Source organism: Lathyrus oleraceus, chromosome 2 (genome assembly GCF_024323335.1).
Source record: "Lathyrus oleraceus cultivar Zhongwan6 chromosome 2, CAAS_Psat_ZW6_1.0, whole genome shotgun sequence".
Classification (NCBI taxonomy): Eukaryota; Viridiplantae; Streptophyta; class Magnoliopsida; order Fabales; family Fabaceae; genus Lathyrus; species Lathyrus oleraceus.
Genome location: NC_066580.1, coordinates 446,061,233 through 446,077,711, shown reverse-complemented (window position 1 = coordinate 446,077,711; position 16,479 = coordinate 446,061,233).

Sequence of the window (16,479 nt, the reverse complement as noted above, 5' to 3'; positions counted from 1 at the left end):
GAAATCCGATATGCTTTTGGTTGATAAGTTGACTTTAGTGAATCAAGGTCAAGGTGGTGAATTCAGAGTTGATGAGAATGGTGTTTTGAAATTTGGTAATCGGGTGTGTATTCCGGATGTTACCGAACTTAAGAAGAGTATCCTGGAGGAAGGACATCGTAGTGGCTTGAGTATTCATCCGGGAGCCACGAAAATGTATCATGATTTGAAAAAGTTATTTTGGTGGCCTGGAATGAAAAAGGAAATTGCGAGTTTTGTTTATTCTTGTTTGACTTGTCAGAAGTCAAAGATTGAGCATCAGAAGCCGTCTGGGCTAATGCAACCGTTGGCTATTCCAGAGTGGAAGTGGGATAGTATCAGTATGGATTTTGTTTCTGGTTTGCCGAGGACAAGTAAGAATTTTGAAGCTGTTTGGGTGATTGTGGATAGGTTGACGAAGTCGGCTAATTTCATTCCGATCAGAATGGATTATCCGTTAGAAAGATTGGCCGAGTTGTATATCGAGAAGATTGTAAGTTTGCATGGTATTCCGTCTAGTATTGTTTCGGACAGAGATCCTAGATTTACATCGAAGTTCTGGGAAGGTTTGCAGAGGGCTTTGGGAACTAAGCTGAGATTGAGTTCTGCATATCATCCGCAGACTGATGGTCAGACTGAGAGGACGATTCAGTCACTAGAGGATCTGTTGAGGGCTTGTGTTTTGGAAAAAGGAGGTGCTTGGGATGGTTATTTGCCTTTGATTGAGTTTACCTACAACAATAGTTTTCATTCGAGCATTGGTATGGCACCGTTTGAAGCTTTGTATGGTAGGAGATGTCGGACACCGTTATGTTGGTATGAGTCCGGTGAGAGTGCTGTGGTTGGACCGGAGATTGTTCAACAGACTACAGAAAAGATTAAGATGATTCAGGAGAAGATGAGAATTGCTCAGAGTCGTCAGAAGAGTTATCATGATAAGAGGAGGAAATCACTTGAGTTCCAAGAGGGAGACCATGTGTTTCTTCGTGTTACTCCGATAACTGGTGTTGGGCGAGCTTTGAAGTCGAAGAAGTTGACACCTCGATTTATTGGTCCTTATCAGATTTTAGAGAGGATAGGAGAGGTAGCCTATCGTGTCGCTTTACCGCCGTCGCTTGCGAATTTGCATGAGGTTTTTCATGTGTCTCAGTTGAGGAGGTACATTCATGATCCGTCGCATGTAGTCCAAATAGATGATGTACAGGTGAGAGATAACCTGACTGTTGAAACATCACCTATGAGGATCGAGGATCGAGAGTTGAAGCAGTTGCGGGGTAAAGAGTTTGCCTTGGTGAAGGTAGCTTGGGGAGGACCAGCAGGTGGCAATGTGACTTGGGAACTGGAGAGTAAGATGAAGGAGTCTTACCCAGAGTTGTTCACTTGAGGTATGTTTTCGAGGACGAAAACTCTTTTAGTGGGGGAGAGTTGTAACACCCCGATAATAATATGATCATTATTTAAATTAAGTTAATAATAGATTTATTAATTTAATTAGATAATTGGATTATTATTATTATTATTATTTTTGGAATTATTGAATTATTATTATTATTGGAATAATAATATAATTTGGAAAATATATATAAGTTGGAATTTAGAAAAATCCCATTTTTTGGTAAAAAGGTTATTTTCACGTGAAAAGGGAAAGGAGACAGAAAAGGGAAAAAAAGGGCAAAGAGCCAGAGAACGAAGGTTGAAGGAAGGAAAAGCTTGGAGCTCAGAGATTGCCGGATTAACTCAGGTAAGGGGGGTTTATCATCGATTAATGGGTATTATGGGATAATATGTGATGGGTAGTGAGAAACCATGGATTTTGACTCTGATTTGAATGATGCATGCTGAAATTGTGAAATATTTGATGAACGAATTTGGATGATAATTGACGAAAACTCGTAGGAATTAGAGGTAGTAAGGTTAGCGATTCGGGAAGCCGAATGTGTATGATCTGTAATTGATAAAACGAACGAACATGTATGAAAATTGGACTGTAGAAGGTTGGAATTGGATAGATCTCGTAGCAGAGAAAGCCATAGCAGATCTGGGAATTCTGGGTTCTGGTCATACGCGTATGGCACTAGGCAATACGCGTATGAGATGGCTGGTACGCGTATGGATGAGGCCTTACGCGTATGAGTGAAAAAGATGATATTTTGAACGTAGATTTGTCTCTGTTGGTACGCGTATGGGAGAGTGGTACGCGTAGCATACGCGTATGAGGCAGATGATACGCGTATGGGTTGGGCGAGGAAACGCGCCATACGCGTATGGGCATAGGCAGTACGCGTATGGATTTGGTCAGGAATGGGCAATACGCGTATGAGCATAGGCAATACGCGTATGGGCAGACTTGTGGTTTTTCTGAACTGTTGTTGTGCAGTTTTTGGTTGTTTAGGCTGAGTGCTGTAACTTAGCTGATGTATGACGTAGTGGGGATTATTTCCCGTTGTTTTGAGTAGTATAGGTATTAGTAGAGTGTGCTAATACTGTGTTTGATTATGCGGCATGATATGATATGCTTTTGTGATAAAATGTGTTGATGATGTGTGATGGTATGCATGATGCTGTGAATGTATCAGTTATGTATGCATTTGTGAATAGACTGTTTTATGGCTTAGAGTGTGAGCATATGTCTATTCTTGAGTTGTTGTTGTTGTTGCATTGCTAGGTGATTAGCATGCACATTGTGGCCCATTTGGGGTGGTAGCTAATTCCCATGGTGAGGAATTAGTGAGTAAATCATTTTGATTGTTGTTGATGTTTGCATGCTAGGTGATTAGCGTGCATAGCATGGCCCATTTGGGGTGGTAGCTAATTCCCATGGTGAGGAATTAGTGAGTGAGTCACTATGTCTCAAATGAGTGGGACTAGTGAGCTTGGTAGCCGTGCCTGGATTTGGACGGTGAGGTTGAACTATATGTTCATAAATAGTCGGTACCGCATGCATGGAGTCTCATTGCATAATATATGTATGGCGTATAATATGAATGGATGTATTCCAATATTATACGTGTGTTTGTGTTGGTGTTGAGTATTATGTTGAGTTGATGTGCTGTTACTGAATGTATGTTTGGATTAGGGTGATGAAGTGTGTTAAAATTACTTAGCATTACATAATGTTTTATAATGCTTATTATATTGATTGAGGAACTCACCCTTACAACTATTTTTCAGGTAACGAGCAATGAGTTGAGTAGAAGTTAATGCTTGGAGTCTAGTGTAGTCTCCTTAGTGGGTCGTGCTCTGATAGATGTGACATCGGGATGGGTTGTTTAACTTGTTTTAAACGTTTTGTTGTTGGTTGATAACCATTTTACATGTAATGTTTTACATGATTGATGAAATTATATCCGCTATGTTTTATGCAAATGTTTAAGTTTTAAATTAATAAAAGAGCATGACCGTTATATTGTTGAATGGTGTGGAATATTGTGTGACACCCTTAAATGGCATAATTACTCTGATGTTGTATTTGATATTTAATTAAATATTTGGGGTATTTTAGAAGGGTGTTACAGCTGGCTTCACCCATTTTTCATTGGAAGCCTCTACATTGGGTTTGAAGGAGATAAGTTTGGCAGTATGACCCCTTTATCTGGTCCCATCAAGCTTCACCAAAGTTCTGCTTGGGTCGAAATACCTCCTTGGATCGAAAGCTCTTCCAGGCTCAAAAGCCCGTTGGTACTGAGGGGCTCTCTGATCCCATATGTCTTTTTCCTTCCTAACTCCCTCAAGATTGTGCGCCGCTTTTTTGTCGAACACAGCACTGCATCGAGGGTATAACATGACTTCTATTTTTTTCTTCTTTGGCACCTATGGAGGAAGTCCATTAGAGTCTCCTCTTCTTTTGGGAAGGCAAATTTATTGTATTCTTCTTATCGATGCCCGTCATCGACTTCCATGGGCGTTTCCTACGAGACTTCGATCATGTTGACCTCCATGTTGACATCTTCAGTGATGCCCAAATTATGGAATTTCATTTAAAGGCCCTCAACAGCCTTATCCATTTTATGAAACTATCAACAGTCTCTTTGGTCACCATCATCAAATTGGAATCTTCAGTGACTCTAGGGTCGAAACCATCAGTGGTTCCGTTGGCGAAGTTTTCAGTACCCTCCTGAACAAAATTCTCGAGGAACTCCTGGTTGTGGTACTCAGAGACCCTGACCATGACACCATTGTTAACGAAGTCCTTAGTAACTTCGGCCATGTTGATGGTGTTGTTGAAGTCATCAGTAACTTCGACCATACTTACATCACTAGCTCTATATAGTGAGCGTCATCTACTTGCAGAGGGTCAGAGTCAATCTTCATCTGGCTCCTGGGTTTCTCTCCAAATTTGAGTCTTCCATCCTGAATAACATTCTGGACAAGATCCCTGAAAAGAAAATATTGAGACGTTTTATGACCCAGAAAATTATAGTACTCACAAAAACCTCTTTTCTTTCTTTGTTCTAAAGGAGGCATTTTAGCACCAGGAGGCACTATCATTTTGCCATCTTTAACTAACAAATCGAAGATTTTGTCACATTTTTTAATGTCGAACGTGTAAGTTTTCTTAGGAAATTTATCATTCTTTTCCGGTTCGATAGGGTTTTTTCCATTCAAAGGGGCTAATACCTTACAAGAATAGGGAGAGCCTTGTTTTAGTTCAGCAAGGTCGATCTCGCTTTCGCCGAAGTTCGAAGGCTCATCATATGGTCCTTCATTATCTTCATTTTCGACGTAGGCTACTCTATTATTCCTATTTGCTCTAGATTTTTCTTCCTTCAAACGCTTTAGTTGTCGAACCCTATCATCCAGTTGGGCCATATCCCTCAAGTATTGGTGTCCAATTTCTTCCTAGTAGAATAATCAAGGCCGCTAGCAGCCATTTCGACCAACTTGTGTTCTGGCACTTAAGTAAAACATATGGTTTTTAGTAAGCGGAATCTATTCAGATAATCATCAATTGGCTCAATAAACTTTAGTTTTATACTAGCCATCTCTTTTAGATTAGTCTACATCTGCCCCATGTAGAACTGCTCATGGAACATTCTTTCCAACTGAGTCCAAGCATGGATCGAATTCTGTGGCAAGGTTGTAAACCACGTGAAGGCATTCTTTGTGAGAGAACTTGGAAAGTACTTTATCCTAAGGTTTTCGCTGTTCAAAATTTCTCAGGCCTTTATTAAATACCTGGCCACATGTTCGACAGTGGATTCAGTAGTATCCCTAGAAAACTTAGTGAATTTAGGGACCTTCGATCTAGGGGGTAAGTTCGACTAGAGGATATACACTGAGAGTGGTGACGTATAGTTTGGCCTTAAAAGGCCATATTTTACTCAAATTTTAGCCATGATTCTTTCGACCATGGCTTCCAGATTATTATCTGTTGTCATATCATCGTGTCGAATTTGTTGTACAAAGTTATCAGTATTCTGATTCCTATTTACCAATGCAAACCTTGGTTCTTCCTCTATTGGGACTCGTGGTTGGTTTCTACAGGGTTCGACCACTCCTCCCAGGTTTGCCACGTTCTCCCTGGGTGTGTCTCTTTGGTTCTGTTGAACTTGGTTAATGGTAAGTGTAAGACCCCAATTTTGACCCTAAGATCCCTCATGCTATCTCATCATATGCATTAGCATTGGGATCACAACTTGGCATCCTCCTCACCCCTCATTCATTGGGTTTGCATTGGGAGAGGTCACCAAGCACATTTGGTTGTATCATACTTTGTTTTTCTTTTTACTAACCAAAATACCAAAATATGTCATTGTATAGTTTAACTTTTTTTTGTAGGTAATACACATGCTCACCTATGCTCTATCAAGATCATATCTAGGGTTTAAGACCCTTAGTGCAAGGAGTTCAATAAAGAATTGGTTCACATTGGCTCTAGACATCATATATGAATCCCTATGATCTTCACATGTTATTTTGATCAAGAAATCATCAAGAGTTTGGAGTTGTTTGTCTTGGAAACCCTAATTCATGTGGGTATCTTGTGTGACTTCTTCAACAAGTTTCTTCAACAATTGATCAAATATCTCATAGGATACTTCACATTACATCATCTTATGAATATATGATCCTCCATGAGTCCCAAGAGTCAAAATAATGTCAAGCTAGCAAGTTGGTTCGTGGTGGTTTACCAGAGAAAGTGAACTCGTCAAAACTGGGGTTCCTTAGACCCTATCTCCTACAATTTTCATCATATAAAAATTATTCCAAGAGAAAAGTTACTCTAAGTGACATTACAAACAACTTTCATGTTTAGGTCAAGAGCTAGTTTTTCTTGGAAAGTCATTTTTATGGTGAAAGATTATAGGTCATTTTGTCTGAACCCTAGTTTGTAGCTCAACTTCCCAAGGCCATAACTTGCTCATTTTTCATGAGATGAAAGCCATTCAAATTGAATAATAAAATTCAATATGTCTAATTTAACTTTTATATTTGGAGGAAGTTCAAATTCAACTTTCAAATGCATGTTCCAAGAGGAAACATCATAGGTCATTTTGGGCCAATGCCATTGAACAAGTGATTTTCCTCAACTTCTAAAATGCATACCTACTTCATGCCAAATACAAATGAGGTCAAATTGGTGACCAAATTGAATAGGTTTGAAAGAGGTACAACTTTTGTGAAGGAACTTTTCTCATTTGAAGTCCATGGAAAAAGTTATTCAAGGTGGAAGAAGTGAACATTTGACTTGGGACTTAGAAAATTTTCAAATATGTTTGATTTCCCAAACTTCCACCTCAAAATTCATCATGATTCAAGCTTCAAAATAAAAAGTGTTCAACAGAAAATTTGTTCCCCTTAATCTCACCTTTCCAAAACATCCAAGATCATCTCATTTAGATTAAAATTGAGGGACTTGCGCATGGGTGTAAGTTAGGGAACCATTTGGATAAAATTCAGATTCCAACTTTCACATACATTTGCATGAGCTTCTAACATGTTTTCAGCATATTGTACATTAGACTTTGAGTCAAATGGCATCATTTTATGGGCCTATTTCATGCCCATGCATCCATGCAAGGGAGAGTTTGAAATTTTGCCAAATTTAGAAGTGTGCAAATATCATTCACATTGACTATAAATAAGACCCTTCATGATCAGAAATGGGATCCATCTTGCCCAAGCTTCGGCCCCATTCTTCCCCAAACCCCATTGAAAGGATAAAATTGAAGGTTTCTTAAGAAGTCATGTTTCAATTCTCCTTCTGTTTTAGAATTGAAACTCCAAGAGTCCAAACTTTTTAACCATTCAAATCATTTTCTGCAAGCTTCAAGAGTCAAGCTAAGCCAGATTAGAAGCAAGATCAAGGCAATTTGAAGCTCCTCGAAGGTGATATTTTAGAAACTTTTCTTCTTCGATTCTCCCTCATTTCTCATCCATTTTGAATGACTATTGGTTTGCTGAAGTCCTACCAATGTAGGCAACAAGATTGAGTTGCTTTGAGGTCAAATAGAAGTAACTCAGTTCATGATCCTCAAAATTCAAATCCCTGTCTCTTTTCATATACTTAGAATTGGACAAAATTGAGACCAGGTTCGAGCTCCTGAGCATTTTTTCTTTAAATCCATGTCTTGATTTTTCATTTTGGTGATGGTTGGTGGTGGACCAGTCCGGTAAGGTCCACCGTGTAAGACTCCAATTTTGACCCTAAGATCACTCATGATATCTCATCATATGCATTAGCATTGGGATCACACCTTGGTATTCTCCTTACCCATCATTCATTGGGTTTGCATTGGGATAGATCACCAAGAACTTATGATTGTATCATACTTTTTCTTTCATTATTTACTAACCAAAATGCCAAACAATATGTCAATACATAGTTTATTGTTTTTGTAGGTAGTGTACATGCTCACCTATGCTCTATTAGGCTCATATCTAGGGTTTGAGACCCTCATTGCAAGGAGCTCAATCAAGAATTGGTTTACTTTGGCTCTAAGTGTCATATATGAATCCCCATGATCTTCAGATATTATTTTGATCAAGAAATCATCAAGAGTTTGGAGTTGGTTTGCCTTGAAAACCCTAATTCATCTAGGTATCTTATGTGACTTCTTCAACAAGTTTCTTCACCAACTGATCAAATATTTCAAGGGATACTTCACATTTCATCATCTTATGCATATATGATCCTCCATGATTCCCAGAAGTCAAGAGAATATCAAGCTAGTAAGTTGGTTCATGGTGGTTGACCAGAGGAATTCAACTCGTCAAAATTGGGGTTCCCTAGACCCTATCTCCTATAAGTTTTATCATATGAAAATTATTCCAAGAGTAAAATTACTCTAAATAACATCACAAACAACTTTCATGTCTAGGTAAAGAGCTAGTTTTGCTTGTAAAGTCATTTTTTGTGGTGAAAGATTCTAGGTCATTTTGTCTAAACCCTAATTTGGAGGTCAAATTCCCAAGATCATAACTTGCTCAATTTTTATGAGATGAAAACCATTAAAATTACATGATCAATTTAAAGATGTCTAATTCAACTTTGATGTTTGGAGTAAGTGCAAATTCAACTTGCTAATACATGTGATAAAAGGAAATATTATAGGTCATTTTGGGCTAATACCATTGAACAAGTGATTTTCCTCAACTTCTAAAATGCCTAACTCCTTCATGCCAAATCCAAATGAGATAATATTTGTGACCAAATTTAAGGAATTTGAAATAGCTACAACATTGATGAAGGAACTTTTCTCATTCAAAGTTCACAGAAAAAGTTATTCAAGGTGGAAGACATGAACATACGGCTTGGTACTTAGAATTGTTTTTGATATGTTTGATTTTCCAAACTTCCACCTCAAAATTCATCATGATCCAAGCTTCAAATGAAAAAGTGTCCAACATAAAAGTTGTTCCTCTTGATCTAACCTTTCCAAAATGTCAAAAATCATTTCATTTGAACAAAGTATGAATGACATGCGCATGGCTTAAAGTTCAAGGACCATTTGGATAATTTGAAGTTCCACTTTTCATACACGAATGTATGGCTTGTCAACATGATTTCAGCTCTGCTTACACACAATTTTGGTCCTAAGTGCATCATTTGATGAGCCTATCACACGCCCATGCAAGCATGCAAGTGAGATTTTCAACTTTGGCCAAAAATGGAAGTGTGCAATTATCAATCTCCTTGGCTATAAATAGAAGCTCTCTTGCTCAGAATTAAGGACCCTGGTGCGCAAGCTTTGAATCAACAACCCTAAACCCTCACCATTAAAGGATAAGCTTGAAGATTTTCTTTGAAAATCGAGTTTCAAATCTCCAACTATTTTGAGATTGAAACTCTAAGAGTCCATCCCTTTCCTTGATCCATTTCTATTCCATCTAGCATCTGAAGCAAGGCCAAGCATAGTTTAGAGCAAGATCGTCCCCATCTGAAGCTGCAGTGAAGGTGATTTTTAGAATTTTTTATCTCTTCAATTCTCACTCAATTCTCCACTATTCTTGTTGATTTTTGGTTGTCTGAAGTCCTACCAATATAGGCAACAAGATTGAGTTGGTTAGAGGTCAAATCAAAGCAACTCAGATCATGATCCTCAAACTTCAACTCCCTGTATCTTCCTATATACTTGGAGTTAGACAAAATTGAGACCAGATTCGAGCTCCTGAGCATTTTTTCTTTAAATTCATGTCCTCCTTTTTCATTTTGGTGATGGTTGAAGGTGGACCAGTCCGGTGAGGTCCACCGGAGAAGAAGACCGGAGCTCTGTCTCCGGCGATGTGTTGGCAAGGCTCTGAACCACATGATCCATTTGAAATGTTCTAATCCTGAGTGTTGGTTTTGATTACCATGCTTGTTGCGCTGTTTACTCTAGACCACATGGAACATGCACTTGGGACCATCTGATATGCCACCTCAATTAATGATGGAGATCAGATGGTCCACGCATTTTTGAATTTCTATTTTTATTGCTTTATTTTCATTAATTCATATTAATTTTAATATTGATCCAAAAAATATGGGACTTTCACCAAAAAAATTCAAATATTTTTCTCTTTCATTTTTTGAATTAAAATTATTTTTGGATCAATAATAATATTTTTCATGATTTAATTGTTTTTGTGCATGCTTTTAATTGTTTAAAAATACTTTTGCATTTCCAAAAATAATGAATTTTTTTCCCAAGGTCCTTTGACCTTGTTTGACCTATGATAAATCACTTGGCCATTTATTTGATGTTTTGAAGAGATTTTAGGTTTTTGATCAAATAGAATTTAATTTAATGCATTTTTTAATTGATTTTTAATTTTTTAATTATGAATAAATTGTGTTGAGCTATTTTTATTGACTTGTGAAGTTTGACTATTGTGTTTGGGCCTTGGTCAAGGTTGATTTGACTTTGTTGGATCTAAATCATTGGATTTAGGGGATTGATGGAATGTACATTCCATCTCCCAAAATGAATGAATGATTTTAATTTGATAAAATCCTTACCTTGTCCAATTTATGTTTGTCTCATTTCCCCTCCCTCTTCATCTTCAATCCCCTTCTATCCCATTCATTTCATTTACCTATTATATCTATATATCCTAAGGCTAATTGGTTGATGTAGCGGGGTATTTGTAACACCCTTATAAATACCCCAAATATTTAATTAAAACAACATATATAAATCAGAGTAATTATGCCATTTAAGGGTGTCACACAAACACTTCACACCATGTTCCAATTTTATCCTGTCATGCTCATTTATTTAATCAAATAAAACATTTGCATAATTCGCAGCGGAATAAAATCCAACATCAATACAAAACATGTAACACAATACATGTAAGCTTATTCAACAATCATCAATGAAAACAAGTAAAACATCCCGTCCCGATGTTACATCTATCAGAGCATGACCCACTAAGGAACTACTCTAGACTCCAAGGACTAGCTTCTACTCAATCACTGCTCGTTACCTGAAAATAAGGTTGTAAGGGTGAGTTCCTCAATCGATATAATAAGCATTATAAAATCTCATGTAATGTTAAGTAAATAACACATTAATCACCCTAATCGTATCACACATTCAGTAACGGCACATCAACTCAAATATCATATTCAATACCAACACAATTCATACTCATACTCAATGACAACACAAACACACAACACGCGTATAATACTGGAATACATCCATTCATATTATACGCCATACATAATTTATGCAATGAGACTCCATGTATGCGGCACCGACTATTCGTGAACATATAGTTCAACTTCACCGACCAATCCAGGTACGGCTACCAAGCTCACTAGTCCCACTCATTTGAGACCTAGTGACTCACATCACTAATTCCTCACTATGGGAATTAGCTACCACCCCAAGGGCCATGCTATGCACGCTAAATCACCTAGCATGCAACATCAACAACATTCCAAAATGACTACATCACTAATTCCTCACTATGGGAATTAGCTACCACCATAAAGGCCACAATATGCACGCTAATTCACCTAGCAATGCAACATCATCAACAATAATTCACAATGGACACATGCTCACACTCTAAGCCATAATCAGTCCATTCACAATTGCATACATAGCATATACATTCACAACATTATGCATACAATCATACATCATTAGCATATTATCACGAAATCACATCATGTCATGCCAATTAGAAATCACAGTATTAGCACACTCTACTAATACCTACACTATTCAAAACAGCGGGAAATAATCCCTAATACATCATACATCAACTAGATCACATCACTCAGCTGAAATGACCAAAACTGCGCAACCAAGGTTCAGAAAAATCACAATCCTGCCCATACGCGTATTGCCTATGCCCATACGCGTATGGCACATTTCCTCGCCCAACCCATACGCGTATCATCTGTCTCATACGCGTATGCTACGCGTACCACTCTCCCATACGCGTACCAACAGAGATAAATCTACGTTCAAAACATCATTTTCCTCACCCATACGCGTAAGGCCTCATCCATACGCGTACCAGCCATCTCATACGCGTATTGCCTAGTGCCATACGCGTATGACCAGAAACCAGAATTTCCAGATCTGCAATGGCTTTCTCTGCTACGAGATCTATCCAATTCAACCTTCCACAGTCCAAATTTTACACACAATTCATTCATATCATCTAACACGAATCATACACTTTCGATTTCACAATTGCTAACCTTTCTACCTCTAATTCCTACGAATTTTCTTCAATTATAATCCAAACGTCGTTCATCCCAAAAGTTCACAATTTCATCATGCATCGTTCCAATCAGAGGCAAATCAATGGTTTCTCACTACCTGTTACATATTATCCCATAATACCCATTAAACGATGATAAACCCCCCTTACCTGAGTCAATCCGGCAAATCTCTGAGCTCCACGCTTTTCCTTCCTTCAACCCTTGTTCTCTGGCTCTTCCTCTTTGCCCTTTTCTCCACTTTCTCAATCGCTTCTCTGTTTCACGTGAAAACCTTTTCTTTACCAAAAATGGGCTCTTTTTCCTTATTTCACACTTATATATTTTCCAATTTATATTATTATCCCAATAATAATAATAATTCAAAAATTCCAAAATAATAATAATAATAATCCAATTATCTAATTAAATTAATAAATATATTATTAACTCAATTTAAATAATTATTTTATTATTATCGGGGTGTTACAACTCTCCCCCACTAAAAGAGTTTTCGTCCTCGAAAACATACCTCAAGCGAATAACTCAGGATAAGACTCCTTCATCTGACTCTCCAGTTCCCAAGTCACATTGCCATCTGCTGGTCCTCCCCAAGCTACCTTCACCAAGGCAATCTCTTTACCCCGCAACTGCTTCAACTCTCGATCCTCGATCCTCATAGGTGATGCTTCAACAGTCAGGTTATCCCCCACCTGTACATCATCTACTTGGACTGCATGCGACGGATCATGAATGTACCTCCTCAACTGAGACACATGAAAACCTCATGCAAATTCGCAAGCGACGGCGGTAAAGCGATACGATAGGCTACTTTCCCTATCCTCTCCAAAATCTGATAAGGACCAATAAATCGAGGTGTCAACTTCTTTGACTTCAAAGCTCGACCAACCCCAGTTATCGGAGTAACACGAAGAAACACATGATCCCCCTCTTGAAATTCAAGTGACTTCCTCACCTTGTCATGATAACTCTTCTGACGACTCTGAGCAATTCTCACCTTCTCCTGAATCATCTTAATCTTTTCCGTAGTCTGTTGAACAATCTCCGGTCCAACCACAGCACTCTCACAGGACTCATACCAACATAAAGGTGTCCGACATCTCCTACCATACAAAGCTTCAACGGTGCCATACCAATGCTCGAATGAAAACTATTGTTGTAGGTAAACTCAATCAAAGGTAAATAACAATCCCAAGCACCTCCTTTTTCCAAAACACAAGCTCTCAAAAGATCCTCTAATGACGGAATCGTCCTCTCAGTCTGACCATCAGTCTGCGGATGATATGCCGAACTCAATCTCATCTTAGTTCCCAAAGCCCTCTGCAAACCTTCCCAGAACTTCGATGTAAATCTAGGATCTCTGTCCGAAACAATACTAGACGGAATACCATGCAAACTTACAATCTTCTCAATATACAACTCAGCTAACCTCTCTAACGGATAATCCATTCTGATCGGAATGAAATGAGCCGACTTCGTCAATCTATCCACAATCACCCAAATAGCTTCAAAATTCTTACTTGTCCTCGGTAGACCAGAAACAAAATCCATGCTGATACTATCCCACTTCCAGTCCGGAATTGCCAACGGTTGCATTAGCCCAGACGGCTTCTGATGCTCAATCTTTGACTTCTGACAAGTCAAACAAGAATAAACAAAACTCGCAATTTCTCTTTTCATTCCCGGCCACCAAAATAACTTCTTCAAGTCATGATACATCTTCGTAGCTCCAGGATGAATACTCAGACCACTACGATGTCCTTCCTCCAGAATACTCTTCTTAAGTTCGGTAACATCCGGAATACACACCCGATTACCAAATTTCAAAATACCATTCTCATCAACTCTGAATTCACCACCTTGACCTTGATTCACTAAAGTCAACTTATCAACCAAAAGCATATCGGATTTCTGACCCTCTCTAATCTCGTCCAGAATACCACTCGTTAACTTCAACATTCCCAATTTAACACTCTTGTGAGTACTCTCACACACCAACTCAAGTCTCTAAACTGCTCAATCAAATCCAATTCCTTAACCATTAACATAGACATGTGTAACGATTTCCGACTCAATGCATCAGCTACTACATTTGCTTTACCCGGATGGTAATTCAAACCAAGGTCATAATCTTTCAGAAACTCTAACCATCTCCTCTGTCTCATATTCAGCTCTTTCTGATCAAACAAATACTTTAAACTTTTATGGTCACTGAAAACCTCAAATCTTGACCCGTACAAGTAATGCCTCCATAACTTCAGAACAAAAACCACAGCTGCCAACTCTAAATCGTGCGTCGGATAGTTCCTCTAATGAACCCTCAGCTATCTCGAAGCATAAGCTATAACCTGCTTATTCTGCATCAACACACCACCCAAACCCAACAATGAAGTATCACAGTAAACTTCAAATGGTTCCGACGGACTCGGTAATATCAGAATAGGAGCAGTAGTCAACCTTCTCTTTAACTCTTGGAAACCTTCTTCACATTTTGAGTCCCAAACAAACGCTTGCCCCTTCCTAGTCAACATCGTCAACGGTAACGCCAACTTAGAAAATCCCTCAATGAACTTCCTATAGTAACCTGCCAAACCAAGGAAACTTCGAATCTCAGCAACAGACTTAGGAGCTTCCCACTTAGACACCGCTTCTATCTTAGAAGGATCAACAGCAACACCACCTCTTGAAATCACATGACCAAGAAAACTCACCTCTTATAACCAAAATTCACACTTAGACAGTTAGCAAATAACTTCTTTTCTCGTAGAGCTCCTAAAACCACTCTCAAATGCTCAACATGCCCTTCTTCAGATTTCGAATACACCAAAGTGTCATCAATAAACACCAACCAGTTCATACCCAAGATAACATCAATCTGCACAAGTGGAAGACACACTAGGTCCATCCCAAAGTCTCTACCAAAAATACTCAAAGGACATTTTAAACAAACTGAAGTAGTAGTCATTGAACCCTTCGCAGGAGTATCAATCACCATACTTCCAAGCATCTCAGATATCTCTAACTTAAGTTTCACAACACAATCCAAAGATATAAAGGAATGAGTCGCATCAGTGTCAATAATAGCTACAAGAGAAAAGCCATTAATATAACACGTACCTCGGATCAAACGATCATCTGTAGAAATCTCAGAACCCGATAAAGCAAAGACCTTGCCTTCCGACTGATTCTCTTTCTTCGGCTTAGGACACCGTGGACTGATATGACCCACCTCTTCACAGTTGAAACAAGTCGCAGTCTTCAACCGGCACTCTGCAGCCAAGTGACCACCTTTTCCACACTTGAAACACTTCTTCTCAGCACTGGTACACTCATGGACACGATGTCCAGCCTGACCACATCTGAAACACTTAGCAGGAGCACTAGAGTCTCCCCCACTAGGTTTCTTCATCCCACTCTGTCTCTAGAAACCTCTGCCAGCTGCATACGGTTTCCCACGATCATTCTGATTCTTGCCTTTCCTATCAACCCTCTGCTGATAGCTTTCCACTCTGGCCTTGGTATCCTGTTCAAACCTTCTGCAACAGTCGACCAAATTAGAAAACACCCTAATTCGCTGATACTCAATAGCCCGCTTGATCTCGGGACGTAACCCGTTCTCAAACCTCACGCATTTTGAAAATTCTCCAGTAGCCTCATCATAGGGAATGTAATACTTTGACAGTTCTGTGAACTTAGCAGCATACTCCGTAACAGACCGATCGCCCTGCTTCAATTCTAAGAACTCTATCTCTCTCCTTCCTCTGACCTCCTCCGGAAGGTACTTCCTCAGAAATCTCTCTCTGAACACCGCCCAAGTGACCTCAGCACTCCCGGCAGCTTCCAATTCAGTGCGGGTAGCAACCCACCAATCATCTGCTTCCTCTGACAGCATATGCGTACCGAGCCTGACCTTCTGGTTATCGGCACACTCAGTCACTCGGAAGATCCTCTCGATCTCCTTCAACCACTTCTGAGCGCCATCTGGATCGTATGCTCCCTTGAACATTGGAGGATTGTTCTTCTGGAACTCACTCAGTTGACGAGCAGCTCCCATTCCCACAACATTCGGATTTCCTCCAAGTACTCCAGCTAGCATACCCAGAGCCTCAGCAATCACAACATCGTCTCTACTTCTTCCAGCCATCTCTATTCTGAAAGCCCAAAAAGCTAAACAATAAGTACTGATAGGGTTACACAACACCTATCCCGTACAGGGGAACAGAATAATTACGACTCGACTCGACCGACTATGCTCTGATACCACTAATGTAACACCCTTATAAATACCCCAAATA